Genomic DNA, 17,429 nt, shown 5'->3' with positions numbered 1-17,429 from the left:
AAATGTGCCGAAATCACAGTTACCAAATTCTTCATTGCCTTGTGGCATCTGTCATCTAAAATGGGTTATGTACAACATTTCTTTTGAGGAAAAGTGATTTTTTTAAGGATTTAATTATAAAATGCCTTGGAGCACAGAGTGAATTTTTGTCACGATTAAAATAATTGGTAAATTAATTATATCTTCCGTTGTTCCCAGTGCATCTTTGTTCAGGTCACAATGGGAAATGTGGGAGAAAATGGCTTTAGCAACCTGAATAACCAAGAAAGCATTTAAGCACTTATTACAGCTTTAATATTGTTGCATTTATGAGTCATTTCTTTTGGATATGACTAACCATTAGCCGTTGCCATTCAGAAACCATTAGTTGAATACAGGGTGTCCCAGAAGTCTCCATAAATAGGAGACTATGTTTGCCAGCACCACATCGGTTGTGCCTTTATCAGTGGATGTTCGTGGACATCCACTTGTCAGTTGGTTTGCAACACGTCCAGTCTTTTTGAATATGTTAAAAAGTTTAGCAACAGTGTCATGTTTGATGTGCTTGCCCTGTTTCCTGTTAAAGTCCATGGCATGGTGGTTTAGTGGTTAGCATGTTTGCCTTGCACCTCCGGGGTTGGGGGTTTGATTCCTCCACTATGTGTGTGCAGAGTTTGCATGTTCCCTCTGTACTATGGGGGTTTCCTCTGGGTACTTTGGTTTCCTCCCTAGTTCAAACACATGTGTTGTAGGCTGATTTGCATTTCCAAATTGTCCAGAGTGTGTGTGTATGATTGTGCCCTGCGATGGATAGGCACCCCATCCAGGGTGTCCCCTGCCTTGTGCCTTTGTAGATAGGCTCCAGTCTTCCCATGACTCTGTGTAGTATAAGCAGTATGGAAAATGGATGGATGATACAAATTTTCCACTCCTGGTAGATTTTTTTCCTCCACCTTTTTTAATTTGTCCATTAACAATGTGAGAAGGGGTGTGTTGGGTTGGTTGTGGGCTGTTCAGACTATGTGAACAATCCTGGAGGCAGGGCTGCATTTTGATACTTTTTTTAATCAGTCAGATTATGACAGTTCTGTGCAAGTGTAAACATCCCCTAATTAATAATTTTCCATATTTAAATAAATTTTTCTGTGCGTGTGTCTTCCTATATGTACCCTCGCCACTTTGAGTTAGATGGAGGTCTACTCTTGCACCCAGCTGTTGTAATCTGAATAATAAAAGTTGAAGGATAAAACACAGCCCTGTGACATTAAACTAAATTTCAGAGTGGCAGGGGTCCTTGTTGGAAACCATGCCATAGGAAATATTCTTTAGACATGTCTTTTACATTCTTCTTGTTCTTAATTTTTTAAAATTGATTTAGAGATAAATATAACTTTTTGAAAATCTCAGTGGAACCACATGACAAACCATATAATAGTTTGTTTAATTATTGTCAATTTTATATCCTGAAAGGGTATACTTTCATTGTAGAGGCATGAGCAAAAACAATCTCAGACTATAAACTTTGACTATGTGAAATTTGATTTATCCAGCCATGTCTTGATGGAGCTAGCAAGTACTCCAGTCACTGTTCACTGAAGGGGAAAGGACACAAGATGTGAAGGATTACTTTGTTTCTGGTAGTATAAACAAAAACATGTTTTATAATTTGTCTTGTTAGCATGGTGCCGTCCCATCCACTGATATACACTAGGGGTTCTGTGGTAAAAGTCTGTTTTTACTCTTCTCCTGATTTTCTTTTTCACAATGTTGGCACCACTGTGACAGGCCATAACAGCATTCTGAGGGAATCTCACACCATGAAGATCTGCTAAAAATCTTTGTGGTCCTCTCATCTCTCAGGAATTGATGTGCTTCCTAAGTCTTGGCACAGCAGTCTGTAGCCATTAGGTTCAACTCCAGCTATGTTAAAGCTTTCATTCAGCTGTGGCAGGTCTGAAATAGAGCACCACTGCGTCCGCTGGCTCTGACACTGAAACAGTAGCTTGTGCAAATCCAAGGCCTGGCGAAGGACAAACGGATACCTGGTACACACTATTTCACACACTGATGTGCTTGTCAGCAGGAGTTCTTTGTAATGAGTCCCTCTGCTCCACTCGCTAGTTCTGCTGCAGATTCAGTCCACGAGTCTTAGCATTTTAAGGCAGTGCTTTGAAATAGCTCCGTGTTGTTGCTGGTTTGCTGCATTGCCTGTTAGAGATCTGTACTTAGCTTGAAGTTCAGACTGAACTTCTCCAGTAATAGCTTTAGTTCTTGCTGAGGGATGCTACATTTTAAATATCAGCAACCTTAGCTGTGTCTACTGAACTAGCAATGATAGCCACATCCTCTAGAAGCCACTAGAAAATTATAGGATTGACACTATATAGGTTTGTCAAGCAAAATGAATTAGTGTGCATACAGAATAAAAAATGAGGTACAACACTGGATAAACCAGAAACGCAGTGAACAGCCAAAACTACAACTTATTCTCAACAAAAAAATAATAATTGAAAAAATAATTTATATTAAAAAAAAGTTAGTGAAGCAATTTTTCTTAATTCTACATAACTACCTTGGATCTAGGAATTGGAGGCATTCACAAAATTTACCAGCCCATTCTAACTAAAGTATACTGAAATATGTGATGTTCTAGCTAATAAGGATAAGTACCAAAAGAGAACAAAATTTAACTGAAATTGTGGGGTACTAAAAAGAGCATAAAATATATAGGACATAAAATATCTCATAACCAAGGTGCTTAATAGAATCCTACTTACAGTAAATGGCAGTATAATACAATATGTTTTAGCAGGAAAGTAAATTAGAAAATAAAAAAACACCAATAAACAACTCAAAGCTGAAAAGGCAGTAGGTACAAATGTTTTTTTTTTTTCTTTTCTGATACTTCCTGCTAATTCATTTAATTTGTTACTGTAGAACTATACTGTAGAACTATACTATATAACTACTAAAAAGAATATAAAATATATATGGCATAAAATATTTCATTGTATTTATTATTTCAGACCAAGGGGTTTAATAGAATCCTACTTACACTAAAGTACAATTAAATATAACATGTTTAAGCAGGAAAGTAAATTAGAAAATCAAATAATAATAATAATAAATCCCCTCAAACCTAAAAAAGCAGTAGGTACAAATGTTTTTCTTTTCTGGTACTTCCTGATCATTTGTTGTACTTTGTAGAACTATGATATACAACTAAACTGTAGAACTATACTATTGAACTCTACTGAATAACTATATAATAGAACTATACTGTAGATTTACACTATAGAACTATACTATAGAACTATTCTGTGGAGCTATATTGTAGATTTATACTATAGAACTATACTGTAGAACTATACTTTAGAACTATACTGTAGAACTGTACTATAGAACTATTCAGTGGATCTATACTGTAGATTTATACTATAGAACTATACTATAGAATTATTCTGTGGATCTATACTGTAGATTTATACTATAGAACTATTCTGTAGATCTATACTGTAGATTTATACTATAGAACTATACTATAGATTTATACTATATAACTATTCTATGGAACTATACTGTAGATTTATTCTATAGAACTATACTGTAGATTTATACTTTAGAAGTTTAGTATATTTACTATATATAAGTTTATTATATACTAGTTATATTGTAGAATTAATATTTCTTAATCTTGTTCGACTCATCAAAAACATTCATTTTTCTTCCTTCTTTGAATTTAATTATGTAAAATATATCAGCATGGTTATAGCGTAGGAGCTGATTTGTTCCAAGTATTGAAAAAAGTGCCTTTTAGTTGTTTCACCTTTGCATTGATAGCACTGTGGTAAAAAAACTTTTCCATTAACATGTTACGCATGAAAAAATTAATATGACTTTGAATAGGTACAGTACGTAAGGTGTAAAGGGAGCTGGAACAGAGCAAATATGTGGACTAGCAGAGCTCCCTGTGGACTAGGCTGAGAATCTGTGTGTTAGATGATGGGGAAAGCTCAAGGTCAGCTGTGAGAAAGGCTTTTGTCTGCTGTAGGAATGAGCCAGTAATACATGTATATAAAGGTAAAATGCCTATTTCTCTCTATGATGGAGTTAGAAAAGCCTAAGTAAGTGAATTAATTGATTTTTCTATTTAAAAATAGATTTACCTTTATCCTAAATGTGAATAATATGCTATTTTTAAAATATTTTCTATTAAGGACAAAGGGTGCTCTGTTAAACCAGGTTACCAATAGGATTGTTTCATATGTCAAATTATTTTACATCTATTCACTGCATATTTTAACAAATTAATCTCTAGTTTGGCGGGCCGTCACGTTGTTAAGTGCAAAACTATGCTATGTACACAGCCGCTGTGTGTATGTAGGTACTCATGCGATATCCCTTTAGAAAGCAAAGATTCTTGTGATTTGATTGATATAAACTGTTTCAAGATACAATCACAACAGCAGCTACAATCAACGTCTCTGTCAGACCACCAACATACAAGCAAACACTTATAAAACTGAGGCAACTCACCTATGAAGCCTCATAGTAGTCTACTGATCAATAACATCCTGACAAAAACAGTCTCATTACACTGGCAAAGGTCCAAACAATCCAATTATGTAAAAATATTTAGTCCAAAACACGTTATTACATCAGCAAATACCCATGGACCGTTGCTGCATCATTTTAAACTACAGGCAGATGTGCCTAATCTTTCATTTCTCCTTTATAACTTTGGTTCGCTTGTGAATAAGCCACAGGGCATTTACTGTGCTAGGTTTCACAGACACTCCTTTGTTATCAAAGTTTAATTTGCACCCTCTGAATATAATACAACTGTTCTTAATTTCTTGTGTGCCCAGCCTTTGCCTGAACCAGCTCCAACAGCTTTATATATTCTGTGAGGAGGGTTCGAACCATCTCAGATGTAATATGGAAGGATGCCTCTTTTTCCATCTAATTGTATGTACATACCAGACCATGTGTATGTCAACTGTGTACAGAAACTATTCCTACATTTTGGATCTTGTTATTTGCTGTGATACTGATACATAATCAATCCTTTTAGACGTTTATAAAAACCATAAAAGTGAGTATAGTATTTGAGCTATTTTCATAAAGGCCTATTATGTACTTATATAGCTTTACACTGTAAACTACAGGGTGTCCTAAAAGTCTCTATACATAGAGGAAATGAACCATTTTTAGCAAAATGTATTCCAAAAAGGTTCATACTTAGTTTATATTAAATATCTTTTTCAGACAGCCTTTAAGAATGGCTTTGACAAAAGTAAAACGTATTGAAATCATTCTCATGGCTGGATTGGGACGCTGTCGCAAGGTTGCAATGGACATGCAATTACATGCATAACACCAGATGTGTTAATGAGTTCATCATGAGTGGGAGAGACAACTCTGTGTGTGTTTACAAAGAAATGGGAATCATTTAGAGGATGTTTTGTAAATAAAGTTACCTTTGTATATATGGAGATGTTTGGGACACACTCTATATACCACAGCTGAATCAAAATTTTTGAATCTGATTGGTCAGAAGGTGTTGATAATTTTCTACAACAGTAGTATATGTTGTAATACATTTTTGTTTCTATGGTAACAGGTTTTTCACAGGAACGTGTATGATTTACATATACAATATAATAATATCAATTTAATTAAACGGCTTAAACAATGTGTTAATTGTAGAATTGTTGATATGCTGAAGTTTGTCTGTAAGGAGACATTTAGTTAACATATGTGTAAGGAGTCTCCAGTGTCAGTGCTATATAATAGTAGGCTTTTCCGACATGGTAGAGTTTTCAGTATAGAGTAGTGTGCACTTTTTGGTTTCACGTTAACATGACAAGCTGCATTTTTGTTTTATGAGCTTCAAGAGAGGAAAAGAGAAACTGGTGAGTAAACAACTGTTTATTAATGCTTTAACAAGAAAATTCTTGTCTTTCAGACATTCTACAATATTAAATGTAGCTATAAACATATGCGGGGGTGGTTTCTGAAAAAGAAAAGTGCTCACCCTGTTATCATGAAATCCTGAGTTTGAATGCCACAGCCCACTTTGGTCGGGAGTCCTAGGGAGCAAAATTGCCCATGCTCTCTCGTCTGTCAATCATAGTGACATAAGTCAATTATGTGCATGTCTGAGCTCATGTATGTGGAATAGGGCAGATTTCCTCTATGTCTGTTTCACTACCCTGTGATGTAGCCAAGCAGCAGTTCAAAAAGATGCAGTTGGATTCATGTGCCTCAAAGGAAATGAGTATTTACCCTGGTTGGTAGCTGTTGTGTGATGGGGAGAGCTGGCTAGTGGTTGGGAATTGGCAAATTGAGGAGAAGATTGGGGTGGTGGGGGGCCTAACAACTTTGTGTCAGGCTGCATCCCACCACCCATCATTGATTATTTTCCTATAATAGCACACTGTCATGTTTTATTCCGTACTTAATTGACAGATGTTTTACACCAACTTGAAGATGCAGGATAAGAAGTGTGAGAAGAGCTACATATGTAGGCTGAAATGATTAATGCCAATCGTATTTAAGTCCAAAAAACGAGTCATAATCAAGTCCGGAGCAGCTGAATGATCGCAGGGATGAGCAAATGTGAAACTTCCTTAAACGGCCATCCTCAGCTCCTCTTTTATATCTTGGAACCCACTCAAAAATAAGAGAATCATCTAAAAACCATCAGAGAGTTAGACAAAACAATATACTCTAGAGTCTCCGTGCTATTTAACTCCAGGTGATGAGATAAGAATCGAGCTCATCAACTGCCAATGGCTGTTGAAAAGCAGAATTTGCCCTTTTCCCTTCTTCTGCTCAGGAAGAAGGAGCGTCTGCTGTTTTCACGTTCACCGTTTACTCCCTCTCGTCTGAAAGATCGATATTTACATCTATTTTCCATAGGGCAATTCTTCTCCTTCACATCTTTAATCAGTAAACCAAACAGAAAAAATCACTTCTAGCCAAAATATGCAGGGATTACTATTCATGTGGTTTGGATAGAGGTGCAGAGCGGAATGTTTTGTTTAGCAGTGCAGGAACAGTTAAATATTAAAAACAGATAATGAGTTTATTTGAAGTCAATTGAAATGGCACATTATGACGTTCATTCAGGAAGATTTAGCATGTTTCTGATTGGCTTGTAGGGGTACATATTGGAGCACCATTAAAAAATCCTCAGCAAATGCATATGACATCATATAAGCATGTTGGAAGGTCACCATGATAATGATCATTGGCTGTATAATGGATAGACTTAGCCTGCTTCTAATTTTGTTTCTCCTTCATTATCGTACCACTAAGCAATATGACGAGGATATTAACATTAGTTTGAATTTTGTTAGCGATCAGAAAACTTGAGGCGAGCAACGAGAGGCGAGTGCTGAGAAGAGAATGCTGGATTCATTCTCATCACATCACCCTCCATCTGGCAGTGAAAAGAAAATGTTCTGCCTACTTTACACGTTTTTTTAAAAAAAAACTAATTTTAACTGTAGTGAAAACACTGAAATAAACTTATTATTAACAGTTTAAGTAGCACATGGTCACTTTAGTATAGAAAAAAACACAATATATATTAATGTTAATTAAAGCTTAAGCTTATTTTTAATAATTTTATTGGCAATTATAAAATATTAAATTATATTCATTGTCTCCACCTCATCTGGGGTTTTTTTCTTGCAACAGGACACTTTGTTGTGTTTTAACTGAAACATGGAATGTATGTTATTTAAAAAAAAAGAGAAGAAGCATTAGCATATTTCATAACATAACCTCCCTGACCTAAAATGTTCTCCTTGTACCCGTAAGAAAGACATGCTTGTGATGGATGATCATCCATCATCACAGTTGGCAGATCATTTCTCTTTGGTGCCATGCAGTTATGCTCCAGCTCTGTACAGTAGATGCAGTCAGCAGATGAGCATGTTTGCTGTAGGAGAGAGGACAGAGAGGCAGAAACAGGCATGTGGCAAGGCCATGGTGCAGTGAAGGAAGGAGCATCTGTGACATCTGGCCTGGGTGCCAACGCTACGCCTCAGTTTCTAATGAAGGAACATGCTGGCATTTGGCACTGCTTTACATCCTGTTTATTAGAAGCCAGCCAGCAGGCTCTGGTGCACGCTTTAACAATTACACACTGGCAGTGATGGTGCTTTGATCACATCTGACATGCTTGTCCATCCTGCAGGTCTAAACATTTACACAAACTTCAAGTAGGAATATTTTATTATATACATATTGAATACTAATTATTCATCCAGAAAACATCATTTGCATGTGTGTGATTAATGCACAACAGTGAACATAATGTAAAGGATTTTATTATTTTAATAAACTTGTGAATAACTTGTGAAATCCCTCCTCAGTCTTAATCTTGATGGAGAAGCCGTAGTGTAGTGGAGGAACCGATTCCCTGAAACACCACACAGTTACCTGGAAGCCAGAAATGCAAGTATAATGAGATGTTACTGTATGTCAGTGGAATATACACTCAGTGACCAATTATTAAGTAACCCTACTACATATTTGTGTAGTTATATATTTACTGACGGTTGCTCATCTGTTGCTATGAACAGTTTGTCAGCCCTCTAGTCATCCATCAGTGGATAAGGACCACCATAGGAGCAAGTTATGTGGGTGGTGTAACATTCTCAGCGCATCACTGACATGGTAGCGTGTGGTTCTGGTACAAGTGTATCAGATTCAACAGGGTTTAGAAACCAGAAATCTTCTGCAGTCTGAAAGTGACACTAAATTCATACTAATTGCAAATTCCAAATGAACTATTCATATGTATCCCAACTGCGCAGTTGTAGATGATCTCGATTTACATGCATGTTATGTGTAATCCGATACAAACTTATACATGAAGCAATGTTTAGTGTCACTGTTACCAGAACAATGAGGATCACATGAGTCCTGTCTGTACATTTAGTTTTTAGTCACGCTGGCTGTTTTTTAAACAAGATTTACATTATTTCCATCACAACAAATACCTCATCCATGTGTAATTAAGGAACAGACAGCAAGAACACTGCAGTAAAGTTGTTCAGCATTTCATATTTGGCCAACATTCAAAAGCAAGGACGCTCGACTTATTGAAAATAACATAAAATGCAGACACTATTTATCGGTGTAATGCTTTTACTCATCTTTTAATGTTACCAATATTAAATTATATGGGAATAGCTGCACAAGAAATATAGGTTTAATTAAAGTTCATTATCCTTTTTTATGAAGTGCATGTTTTGCATCTTCTCTGAATGTCAGGCAAATAGCCTATCAAACACTGAGTCAACTTTACTGAGGGCAATTCACGTCCTGAATCTGGCTCAAAATATTAGCTAGATGCCAATCCAACCTGACAATAATTTTAAATAGATTCAGATCTGTTACATGAACTGGATGATTTTGTTGCACGAGTGACTCATGCTCACAAAACAAACGAGCAAAGGGTCCAATAGTGATAGTAACGACACAAAAGATTTACATAGCTAATATTCTTCTATTAGCTGATCATTTTAAAAGGATTACCTACCTTTTTCAATCAATAGCAATTTAATTTGGATTGGACTCTGGCATCATGGAAGGTGTTATCCAGATTGAGCTAGCAGACAGATTATTAATTGATTAATATGCTTCATGTAAATGTAGCTAATAATGAAGTGTAGAGAACAAAAGACAAGTGTGCATGGAAGAAAATGGGTGGACTAGCAAGCTCTTATTATTATCCCTCTAAACTAATAGAGTCCCTAGTAAAGTGGCCAGAATGTTCAGTAACACCGCTGCACCTGATGAACTGATACCACACACACTACTGTGTTAGAGTGCTGTGCTGAGACTGAACCACCCAGAATGAACCATTATCTGCTCAGTGGTGGTCATGGTCAATTACAGCGATGCCTAGTCACAGCTCATTAAAAAAACAACAACAACTAATTTTATTAAAAAAACACTCGTCTACATGATCAGAACTAAAGACTGTTCTCACCTCATACTGGATCAACTAGTCAGTGTTTTTGTTTGAATGGCGAGTCGATTAACAATCCCAAAGAGGCAGTGTAGACTCAGAAACAATGCATTAAATTGGAGCTTTACAGCATAAACATTTGTACCCTTAAAGTATTTTGTGCATAGAGGAACACCATTAAGGAACATAATAGGACAAAAAAGACCACTGTTGTGCCTTTGAGGCTAATTTACATTGTATGTTGTGGAACAGCAATGTTGTATGTATGAAGATGCTGCATAATTAAGCTGTTGTACACCGCGCTTCTTGGGGATGTTTGCATGCAGCATACAGCCATTTAATAACTAACAAAGATAAGCGCATTCAAAAAATAATTAACTCTAACCTTTTAAAAGCACACACAAAAAAGGACTGTGATTGATTCTGTGAATTAACTGGAATGTTGTTCACAGCACATGAAGTCCTCCAGAAATTGTTTTTGAAAGGTAATGAACTTTATTAGAGATATTTTGGCTATTATATATCTAACAACATACAGGGTACAACAGAACAAACTGTGCTTTTGAGGCTGAATATCCCCCCCCCCCTTTTTCTTTTAATGAATTACAAGAGTAAACAGAGCCATAAAAGATTATGACCCTGTTTGCTATCAGTGCCCACATAGCTAAGCGAGCTTGTAAGAAATCAACCATAATTGCTTGGTTCAAACTGTAGTAGGGATGAATTGATGCCGATACATACATTTGATTCTATGTGATAATATGTGATGCACGCTGTCACACTAATGAACAGACGAAATCCTGATAAAACATTATAAAACATCTTATGGAGTTTAAAGAGTATCTTTAATAGAGAGCGCAAAAGCAGTATTAGCAAGCGTGATCGTTAAAAATTAGTGCACGGTGCTGTGAATTGCAGGCACACTTAGTTATTTCCAAAAGTGAAGCAGTGAAGTGAGTGTGAGTGGCGTGTTAGAGAAAGCACTTCAGTTCTGCAAGCACTGAGCACTCAGACATGTGCACTTCAAGTACACTTTACTCGTGAGGTGCATTGCTCAGCACCTTGCTGTCATTTTTAATGGAACTAAAGAATTATTAGAAACATGTTAACATGTTGACTGAAATGTTTAAAAAAGTATAAATACTATTTACTAGTTTACTGATTTCCTAGTCTTACCAGCCCACAAGACTTCAGTAAACTGCATGGCTATTTGATGGCTTATCAACTAGTTGATCATTCTGACCCATGCATTGCACACTTTTGCCTTCTTCACCTATGATCTGTGTACCAAACATATACAGTATAATGACTATAAGGGCGATATGACGAAAATCAAATTTTTCAAAGCCATTTCTATGATGCTTGATATATATAATGATGTACACCAATCAGCCATAACATTAAACCCACTGAGAGGTGAAGTGAATAACATTAATTATCTCGTTACAGTGGTGCCTCTTAAGGGGCGTGATATATTAAGCAGCAGGTGAACAGTCAGTTCTCAAAATTGATGTGTTGGATGGAAGCAGGAAAAATGGGCAAGCGTAAGGATCTGAGCGACTTTGACAAGGGCCAAATTCTGATGGCTGGACGACTGGGTCAGAGCTTCTCCAAAACGGCAGGTCATGTGGGATGTTCCTCGTATGCAATGGTTATTACCTACCAAAAGTTTTCCAGGGTCATGGGCACCCAAGGCTCATTGGAAATGTTCTGCTGGGAAAACTTGGGTTGTAGCATTCATATGAATGTTACTTTGACCTGGACCACCTACCTAAACATGGCTGCAGACCAAGTACACCCCTTCATGGCAACAGTATTCCACAGTGGCAGTGGTCTCTTTCAGCAGTATAATGCGCCCTGCCACACTGCAAAAATTGTTCAGGAATGGTTTGAGGAACATGACAGAGACTTCAAGGTGTTGTCTTGGCTTATAAATTAGCCAGATCACAATCCGATTGAACATTTGTGGGATGTTCTGGACAAACCATGGTCTGATCCATGGAGACCCCACCTCACAACTTACAGGAATTAAAGGATCTGCTGCTAACGTCTTGGTGCCAGATACCACAACACATCTTCAGAGGTCTTGTGGAGTCCATACCTTGACGGGTCAGAGCTGTTTAGGCGGCACAAGGGGGACCGACACGATATTAGGCAGGTGGTTTTAATGTTATGGCTGATCAGTGTAAAGGTTTGGTCACAAACTCCCCATAATACAGTAGTGCTGCATTTATAAAACACCTGCTTGATTGTTTATTTAAAATGAAAAATAAATGTATTAAATTGTTTATATAAAAACATTTTTATTCATAAATAAATAAACAGTGAACATGTTACAATTTTTTAAAGATCAAGTATAAAATTTTAACATCAAATCAGCTGCTTCCAGTCAGCTTGTAATTACATTTTTAAAAACAACCACACAAAAAGATATCACAATATCTCAGAAAAGTGTATTGTGACTCAATTTGCTTCAATGTCGATATTATATTGTCATATTGCCCACCCCAATGACTATTAGTGGGCTTCCGGTTTAATATCCAGTTAAATAAGCATGAAGGCTTCTGCTAAATCCCCAATAAAGATCAGGGTGTCACATTAATTCTAACATCAGTTTATTCCAAAATCAATTGAATGTACAGGTCTTTTGGAAGATTTCAAAGAAAGCCTTTATTGTCACGTATACATGTACAGTAGCGTGCAATTCTTTTCTGCACATATCCTAGCTTGTTAGGAAGCTGGGGTCAGCGATACAGCGCCGCTGGAGCAGAGAAGGCCAAGGGTCTCACTCAAAAGCCCAACAGTAGCAGCTTGGCAGTGCTGGAGCTTGAACTCATGACCTTCTGATCAGTAGCACAAAACCTTAGCTGATGAGCCAGCACTGCAATAACACTGCGATATCAAGCATTCTTTTTGGGGTAATAATAAAGTATATTCATGCAAGGACTGATAAATAAATAACACTACAAAATCTGGATTATAAATGATGAACAGTATATGATATTGTGGCTTCACTGACCTGCTGAGGAACTTTTGACAGCTGTGTTCAGGTGTGCCTCGAGGCTGATCATCTGCACTGGTCTTCTGGAACGGACAGAAAGGACGTCTCTCTCCTCTGGCTGCCTCCACAGGAGCCTAATAACACACAGTAATCACTCTCACCAAGCTGCCAGTTGATGGTTTACTAGTATATAAAACAAGTTCTTCATTAGGATCAAATCATCTTGTTGCTCTGTGGCTTTTTAATCACTGTGCTCTTTTAATGTGGCAGCTGACATGAAACCGTTCAGGTTCAGATGGCCAGTAACCTTCTCAACTACAAGGAACTGGGGTTGATACCACTCTTTCTCTAAAGATACAAAAAGTACAGAAACATAATACTTGAGCAAAAGTAAAGAGCTTTTAAGTAAAAATGGAAAGAGCTACTATAAACTTGTACTTAAGTGAAATGTCAAGTGTCCAGACAAGATAAACAAATCTGAATCATGACTGAAAAGATTCACTGACTCAAACACTGAGTCACTAAATGACAATAAGTAAATATTGGTCATGACTGGAAAGATTCACTGACTGAAAAATTAATTTGCTACAAGATAAATAAGTGAATTTCAGTCATGAGTAAAATGATTCACTGACTCAAACACTGACTGACTGCATGATAAATGACAGAATCTTGGGCATGACTAAAACGATTTACTGACTACAATACTGATTGGCTTAATGACCATTCAGGGAGTCTTGTTCATGACTGAAAAGATTCACTGACTCCAATACTGATTCAGTAAATGACAATTGAGTGGATCCCAGTCATGACTGAAAAGATTTCTGAAAAGATGGCTCATGGAGCGCACAAAAGTAGGCTCGGCATGCACAGAACTACAACTCACAAAATATACAGATAAACATTTATCCTGACTCTGTACATGAAAGGAACAACTCTGTGCATGGCAGTGATGGTCATAGATTTACTGACCTTAGTGACATATCATTCTAAATATATCTAATGTTAACTTTTACAAGCAGAAAGGTGAGCAGCTAAGGGTTAAAGGTATTGCAAAGTGGCCAAAACTGGGACTTGCATTCTGGTCATTAGTACAGAACCTTAATTGCTGTGATAATGCTTGGCTACTTTTTCTCTCTCTCAGTCGCTTTTCACACCAGCTGGCAAAAAGACATAGATATTCTGCCCAACGTGTGAGGTATTTTTATTTTTTTGCCATGCACTGATACATCGATGTTTTGCCAACCCCATCCCTCAACAGCAGGATAAATCATTGAAAAAAAGGAACATTTACCAAATTCACACTAGTAGGCAACAAGAGAAATAAAAACATGGCAAGCAAAGCAATTTCATGGATAAACTACTCATCTGAGCTGGAATCGATGAGCGTTTTTATTACAATATAATACCAAAAACATTTTCTCCTTCCTCAAAACCAGAACTTGTTCCTGAATGAAAAATAGCATTCACACACATCCAGTTAGAGATGGGACAATTTAAAGAGTCTCAGTCTGTGTGTGTGTAGTCCTACAATTATCTTTGGTTTCCAGAACAAATCCCTGTTTTGATTTTGCCAAATGTGCTGTGCTCCCATTGTGTCAATAAGGTAGAGAGTGGCAGTGCTCCCCTGCAAGCAGATGGTGTCATTGTATCACTGTCAAACATATGAATTCTTAGTCAGGTTGAATTAATTGACTGTTCAATCATGACATACTCGCATCTGGGTTTGTTGGATTATCGAACAGCCCTGGGTCCTCCAACTAACGACTGAATGGGGACTTTAAAAAAAAAAAAAAAAAAAAAAAAAGAACACTATAATCCATTTCATTTAGACTCGCTTTTTAGACTTGCCTGTGGAACAGATCATGAATAGGAGTCACATATAAAAGAATTACCAATACACATAGTGGATATAAGCTTATTGAGCATGACTGTGACCAAAAACCTCCCAGCTGAGCTCTTATAGTGGATATAAAAAGTCTACACACCCTTTTAAAAGTGCAGGTTTTTGTGGTTTATCAATAAATCAAGTCAGGGCATCTTTTCCAACTGTAATGCGATATAACAATCAACAAACTTACAGTAACCTGCATTAGGCTGTAGGCTGCATAAGTGTGCACATACTTTTATAATGGGTCATGTGACTGTGCTCAGGATGAACCCATCAGATTCAATCTCATGTTCAAGAGTAATTACCATACATCTCTCATCAATGAAGTGATTCTGATTAACCCCAAATAAAGATCAGCTGTTTCTGTAAGATTTTCGTGACATCTTTTTGGTTTCATATGACTGCTGAAGTCATGGTCCACAAACAGCCTACAAAGCATGTACAAGTTCTCATTGTCAAACGGTATCGATAAGGACAGGGGTGCAAAAGAATTTCCAAAACACTTTATACCATGGAGCACAGTGAATACCATCATCAACAAGTGGAGAAAATGGGGCACCACAGTGGCATTACTATCCATCCATCCATTTTCCAGACCATTCATCCTGCACAGGGTCACGCGGAGCCTGAAGCCTATCAAAGGAAACTCAGGGCACAAGGTGGGGGACAACCTGGACAGGGTGCCAACCCATCGCAGGGCACAATCGCACAAACATTCATACACTATAGACAATTTAGAAATGCTAATCAGCCTACAACACATGTCTTTGGACTTGGGGAGGAAACTGGAGGACCCAGAGGAAAACCCAAAGTATGGGGAGAACGTGCAAGCGCTGCTCATGCAGGGTGGAGGAGGGATTCGATCCCCTAACCATGCAGGTGTGAGGCAAATGTGCCCACCAGTGGCATTACCAAAATTATCAAGATGAAACATATCAGGAATCTGTCAGGAGACCTATAGCAACATTAAAGTAGCTGCAGGAATATCTGGCAAGTACTGGTCACTCCCTGGATCTCTCATATTCTTCACATGTCTGGGCTATGGGTAGGGTGGCTAGACTAGCCCGCCTAAATCACCCCCAAACCATGTGTCAAAACCTGTCATGGTCTGATGAGTGCAAGGTAGAACTTCTCGAATAATTCTAAATGATATGTATGTTTGTTAAACCAGACAGTTTAACACTTGAAGAACACTATACATGTGGTGAAGCATGGTGGTGGCTGCATCATATTATGGTGCTGCTTCTCTTCAGCTGGGACTGGGGCTTTAGTCAAGATACAGGGAATCATGGATAGCTCCAAATACCAACCTATTGTGGCACAAAACTTGCAGGCCTCTATTAAACAGCTGAAGATGGAGAAACATTTCACCTTCCAGCACGATAACGATGCAAAGCACAAATCCAACCCAACCAAGCAATGGCTTCAGAAGAAGAAGATCAACGGTTTGGAATGGCCCTATTGAAACATTATGGATGTTGAATACCTGTGGAATGGCTTGAAGAGGGTTGTGCACAGAAGATATATCTGGAGCATTTGTTCAAGGAAGAGTGGAATAAAATCGCCAAATCAAGATGTGCTAAGTTGTTAGACTCTTATCCAAAACTGCGCTGTATTACAAGCAAAGGCTGCTTTAGAATAAAAATGGTTTCCTTTTTTTTTTTTTTTTTTTAAATCACAAAAACCTGCAATTTTAACACAGGTATGTAGACATTTTATATGCACTGTATAGTGAAAACTTGCTCAGTTCCAGTTCATCATTGTTAAACCTGCTGGTATGGAACTGAGGACAACTTCTTTTTTTCATCATAGTAAGTACTTAGTATTTATTAGAGAAGTATGTACTAATTACCTGCAATTACTGGCACTTTGCAAAGTATAACTGTGTTATAATGACCAGATTTGTACAGCAGTATGTGGTGTCACATTTCCATAATTACTGCTGCTTAGCCCTCTGTTCAGTGGTGTGTGTGCATGTGTGCTCGCAGTGTGTGGCACTTGTGCAGCCTTGCAGCTCTGTGGATCCATCATTATTATTATTATTATTATTATTAATAATAATTATTATTATTTAGTACCTTACAACTTGGTGTATACTTAGAAATCCTTAAACTTTGTGATGGTGATGATGTTACTGGGATGAATCCTATAAAACCAAATAGAGGCCGCCAAATTCTACCAAACTGACACATCTTGTCCTTTAAAGTAAATCGAACTTTTTCCACGTGGAGAGTCTGCGCTAATTCACCAAGCTACAAATTAACTGCAGGAGCATCTTTCTTTTTCCAGAAAAGAAGTATACATTTTTTAGCTATGAGGTGGGCATTGGGCAACAGTTATCCAACAAGAATAAAAAGTAAGATGTGTCATTCTTTAATTAATATAAAAATGTAATCATGGGCAAATTGCTGTGGTACAAGAGAAATAAAACCCTTTGGGACATGCTGTTTTTTTGAAAACATTCATGGTGATAACAGTAACTCTGCTACACGTCATGCCACATCACTCCACCCTGTTCTTTAATATTTTCCTTTTACAGCACCCGCTGTGTTTTATTCCTTAGTTGT

The sequence above is a fragment of the Ictalurus furcatus genome, chromosome 3, assembly GCF_023375685.1.
Source record: "Ictalurus furcatus strain D&B chromosome 3, Billie_1.0, whole genome shotgun sequence".
Lineage (NCBI taxonomy): Eukaryota > Metazoa > Chordata > Actinopteri > Siluriformes > Ictaluridae > Ictalurus > Ictalurus furcatus.
Note: the sequence above shows the minus strand (reverse complement) of the source record.